The sequence below is a fragment of the Nematolebias whitei genome, chromosome 11 (assembly GCF_014905685.2).
Source record: "Nematolebias whitei isolate Nwh7 chromosome 11, NemWhi1, whole genome shotgun sequence".
Taxonomy (NCBI): domain Eukaryota; kingdom Metazoa; phylum Chordata; class Actinopteri; order Cyprinodontiformes; family Rivulidae; genus Nematolebias; species Nematolebias whitei.
The window spans coordinates 42,253,578-42,259,230 of record NC_056508.1 but is presented as its reverse complement, the minus strand read 5'-3'; positions in this window follow the sequence as shown (position 1 = coordinate 42,259,230).

Genomic DNA, 5,653 nt, shown 5'->3' with positions numbered 1-5,653 from the left:
GGGGTTTAAAAGCCACTGGGACGTTATGTTTAGAAAATAAACGTCTCAGTTTGTAGAAACACTTCATCTTTCATCCAAAAGACTTCGTTAGATCTTGCATTTATTATCATAGTACTAATGTGGCCTATGATTTATTTTCACACTCCACTTTGGAGTTGAATTCGGACCCAAAAAATCCGACCCGGCCCCAGCCCGTAGCCATCATCTCTGAACCCCACCCCACGAATTAACAGTAGTTACGGGTCCCAACCCACCACCCCCCCCCCCCCCCCCCCCCCCCCGACATTTTAATTAAGCTTTGACTGCTTATATAGTTATTAACGGTCAGCGGACATGTGCGGCTCAATAAAAGGGGGCAGAAGATCGGAGCTGTGGGGGCGTTTGTCCTTTCATGGCTGTCAAAGTGCATCAAATCCCTGCTTCTGCCTGCATTCTGCATTATTCAGACATGGACCCTGCTCTGACATGTCTGCTTTGGGATCTCACCTGTTAGAGTGCAGCAGCTGAATGAACGTCCATTTGGGCTTTGATGGATCGCTGCCTGGCAGTATAGTCCCAGCTGAAGCTTAAGTGAACTTTATTTTACCTGTTTCAAGGCCGGTCAGCGCGTGGCCAAATGGCCGTGTGTGGATGGTGAAGTATGGCAAGCCATGTTGCCATATAGTTGGATCATCAGCTGCGCGTGTCCGTTGATGCAATCAAAAGCCTGACACCGGCCCGCACATTAAGCACATTATTATGGCCCGGCCCTAATCGGAGTTGGGCCGGCCGGGCTCCGGGTTCAGGTTTAAAATGACAGCTCTACTCTACTTTGACATTAACATGTATCATCCAGCCAGTCATTATCTTTACCCGCTTCTTCCTTTTTGGGTCACGGTGGTCACTAGTGCCCATATCCAGCCATCACTGTGCGAGAGGTGGGGGACACCCTGGACAGGTCTCCAGTCCATCACAGGGACACACAGAGACAAATGAGACAAACAACCATTCACTCTCTCACTCACACCTAGAGACAATTTAGAGTTACCAATCAGCCTAACATGCATGTTTTTGGTCAGTGGGAGGAAACCGGAGTACGAGGAGAAAACCCACGCATGCCCGGAGAGAACATGCAAACTCCACCCGTCTCGCTGAGAAGCAACAGCTCTACCAACTGAGCCACCGTGCCGCCCAAAATGAACCATTTGAATAGATCCGAACAAAGTTAAGTGAGGTCCTCTGGACGGTGTCTTTTTGTTGAAACGTTTCGTCTCGTGTTTTACTTTTCGTTTCGTCTCACGTCTTTGAAACAAATTAATATAAATGATTGTACAGACGTGTGCCACTCCACAAGCATCGAAGCTCACTTATTACTGTCCTGTTGGTTTCAAGGTTCAAGGTTCTTTATCGTCATTCACATCACATGTGGTACATGAGGTGGAACAAAATTGTGTGCTCAAGGTCCCAGTTCCACCCAAAAATAACAATAATATAAACTATAAAAAGGAACAGTATACAAGGATCTAAGATACACGCTAAATAATTAGTAAGGCGTATTAAACAGCAGCCTGAACATGAGCCTGTTGTGAGCAGATGGATATGAATATAGCAGAAGTTTATTATTAACATGGTCATTATTTATCTCGTACACTATAAACTTCTGAGTTATTTTGATATTTATTTTGCTGCTTAAAGCTACTGGGTCTTAGGTTGAGTGTAAATATGGGTTCAAAAAGTTTAACCCAGTGGTTGAGTTGGAGAGGAGTCCATTCTTCATAATAAATGATTTGAAGCTACATTTGGTCACTGAGGAAACGTTACCGTTGTATGAATACCGTCTATGGTGCACACTGTAGATGTGAAGGTTTCCTGCCTGAATCAGATCTTTTCTCAGGAAACCAAAATCGATGCAACCTGCTTCGGTTTCCTTTTTAAACTTTGATTTCCTGACAGCGACGCTTGTATGTACATTAATGATTTTTGTCTCAAATAGTGCAGAAAAGAACGTCAAAGGAAACAATACAAAGCTGTTTTAAAACAAAAGTAACACGTTCATTTATCTGTAAAGTTTCTGCTGTTAACCCGCCCTGATGACTCAAAATGTATTTGATCTGAAATTATAAAAAAGTTTCAGAATCTCTCTTTGCAACGTTAAACTCGCAGCTGGAAATAAGTGTGAGAACTATTTGATCAAACATGTTGCAAACCAGAGAGTGAGATGGATTAAAGGTGAATCGGGGGGGGGGGACTTCTGAATCGTATTTGTAGCTCCCGGGGGGGAAGACGTTTGATGGAATCTGCATCAGGAAATATTTGAAATAGTTTCTGCCAGCCTGGCAACACTGTGAAACATTATTCAACTGATCATACAGCAGATTTTTCTTAGAATGACCCAATGAATTCCCAGAACTGCCCAAGCCAAGTACAGTTGTTTAACCCTTGGATTACCTAATTTGTTCATGTGGAGGGTTCGGATCAAAGCTGTTATGAAACAAAATGCACCGCGTAGACGGCTGCTCGACGCAGCATACGACATGATGTCATCTTCTGTTTGTCACATATGCTGGTCCTAGATCAAATATGGATGCACAAACCTTTTTTTTTTTAATCATATTTTTTGGATTATAAGGTGCATTAAGTGAAACAAAACAGTCTGATAAGTCAAAACTTGATTCACAATAACCACATTATATCAGTTTGAGGTCAGTAAACACAACTAGAATTAATATCTAAGGTGCACCATAAGGCTCACTGTTACTTTTTGAGAAAATTAAAGGATTTCAAGTGCGCCTTATAGTCCGAAAAATACGGTACTTTCAGCCACATTCAGTTTATTGACTCTCTTCTTTGCCTTCTAGCGACAATGTTTCCTAAATGAGTGGGATTATATTTAAGTGTTCAAAATGTAAACGACTGAAACCACAAATGGAAACAGAAACGTTTAAATAAGAGGCTGCAGCATTAACTTCAACTTCTGAAATAACAAAAGCATTTGACATGTCTTCAACAAGCATTGTTTTCTCTTCTATTCTGACCCAAACCACGCAGTCTGCATAGGAAACACAGATTATGGTCATCTATGGTTTGGAGAGGATTTACGAGTCATGTTTTAAAAGGCCAACATGTCTTTTTGGGGCCATGGTACAGAAAACAATCTTTGAAAAATGAAAACCAGATTTTGCTTTCTGCTCAAATTTATTGAAACATCTGATTTTAAACAAGCAGTAAAATTGTGTTTGTTTTTCAAAGAGGAGACCAATTCAGTTTATTTTAAAATCTGGTTCTGGGACAAAGCAAAGAAAGAACGTTTTTTTGATTTATTAGGAGTTAAAATGTTCTCATAGATAAATTATAGCAAAAACGCACTGAACTGATCTCCAAACAATAAAAACACAAACTTCACACGTAAAAAAAAAGAAGACATTTTTACTTTTGAAAATATGTCAAACTAGAGAAATTGCATTTCTTGTGAAAATGCATGTGTGAATGCTTATTGCAGAAGAAATTGTTGAAAAACAGCTGAAATTAACCCCCAAATAATCTGAAACGAAAGAACAAGCCCAAATTAGCAGAATAAAGCAGAAAGAACACATATTCTCTGAATTAGGTTTAAATAAGCAGAAATGAGCACAGAAATTAAAAATCAGCTGAAATTAGCAATTACAAAAAAATAGCTGTAAAGTAGCTGAAGCTTAATCAACCACAAAGAAAAGGAAAGAGCTGAAATGAGCTAAAAAATGTGGGATTAGCTGAAAAGGCTAAAATTTGCATAAAACAGCTAAATGCTAGCTGAAATAGCAGATAAAGCTGAGCAGGAAAAAGCTGAAAGGAGCATAAGCTGAAATTAGCAGAAATAAGTTAATTAGGCTGAAAGTAGCAGGAATTATCAAGAAAAACCTGAATTTATCTGAGAACAGCTGAAAATAGCTTTAAATTGTCTAAAAAGTAGCTGAAAAGTTAGAACAAGCTTAGCAGAAGAGAGCAGAAAGAACACATTTTCTGAAAGATTCAGAAATGAGCACAAAAAAGAGGACATTATCTGAAAAATGCTGAAATTAGAAGGAAAAAAACAGCTGAAAAGTAGCTTATAAATCAAAAAGAAGCTGAAATTACAAGAAGGAAGTAAAGAGAACAGTTTTTCTGAGTTTGGCAGAAAAAAAGTTGAATTGAGTGCAAAAAATGTGGAATTAGCTGAAAAAGCTTAAATTACAAAGTAGCTGAAATTGAAAAAGTTGAAACTTGTATAAATTAGCTGAAAGGAACATAATCTGAAATTAGCAGAATGAAGTTTGAAAAAGCACAAAAATATTGTAGTTAGCAGAATGAATCTGAAAGGAGCACAAAGCAGCTGAAATTTGCTGAAAATAGCTGATTATTTAAAAATGTTTCCACAAGGAAGCTGAACGAAGCTGAAGCAGAACAAAATGTGAAAGGAGCAGTAAAAGGTTGTAAACAGATCTGAAGATGTGAAGGATGGAAAACGAGCTCAATTCATTTTCTATGAGGAAAAAAATGGCAGAAAAGTCTGAATATTTCAAAAAGCTAAAGTTGCACCAATACCAAAAGTCACAGCAGGATTTTACTCCCAGCACTTTTTAAGGATTCTCTAATGTAACAATGTTGTAGCATTTAATAATAAAAGAACAAAATGTAGAAAACATTCTCCCTTTGTGTGCCGACACCAAGTTGTTTCAGATCAGAAACCTTATTTTGTCGCTTGTAATAAAGACCTGAAAATAAAATAGATATATTTAAAGACAGTTTTAAATAAAAGTAAAATTAGATAATTTGGTGCATGATACAAATCTGAGCTTGCTGTTCTCAGCCTCCTCCCCACTCCGGCCCCTGCATCACAAGTGGCCCTCGTAGAGGAAGTGGAGCATCCTGTCACTGCTAGCACAGAAACATACACAATACTGCATCTAAAGTCTGTTGCTGAGGTAAATCATAAGACGCAGAGCAACCGTTTCAAGTCTTTCCTAGAAATAAGAAGCAGTTTGCTCAGAGCAGCCGCTCGCACTTAGTTACTGACGATTGCCTGAAATATGATCAACAGGGTACAATAAAGCTCTTCAGTTGTTTATCCGGCTGTAACTCTAAAGCCTCTGCAAATTAAACTCATCCACAAAACGACTATTGATAAAGATTATAGTGTCACATGATGGAAAGACTTCACAATTATTATGATTGTTTTTTATTAATCACCCTGATTTTCCATGTACTCTTCCTGGTTTTGCTTAATTACTTCCATCTTCCTGATTCTGTCTTTGATTGATTTTTTATTTTTTTTATTTTACAAGAAAATAACCTTTTATGTGTGTTTCACTAGCACGTCTGCATGTTTTTCCCCACTTTTAACTGTTCTGTTAGTTTCCGCAGAGCATCTGCGTGTGTTTTATCCTTTTTTCCGATCTCAGCATCAGGTCAACGACTGATGTTTCAGACAAGTACTGAAACCGAGAAGCGTGCGTCTGTCTGCTGCTGCATCGGCCGCTCGCTCACCCTCGGGTGCCTCTGAAACCGGGGGGAACCCAGCACCGTTCCCAGAAGTCCTCTGTGTGTGGGTGTTCAGAACTGCACAACAATGTGTGAGAGAGTGTCTTCTGTGTGTCTTGTGTGCAAGCACTTGTGTGTGTGTGTGTGTGTGTGTGTGTGTGTGTGTGTGTGTGTGTGT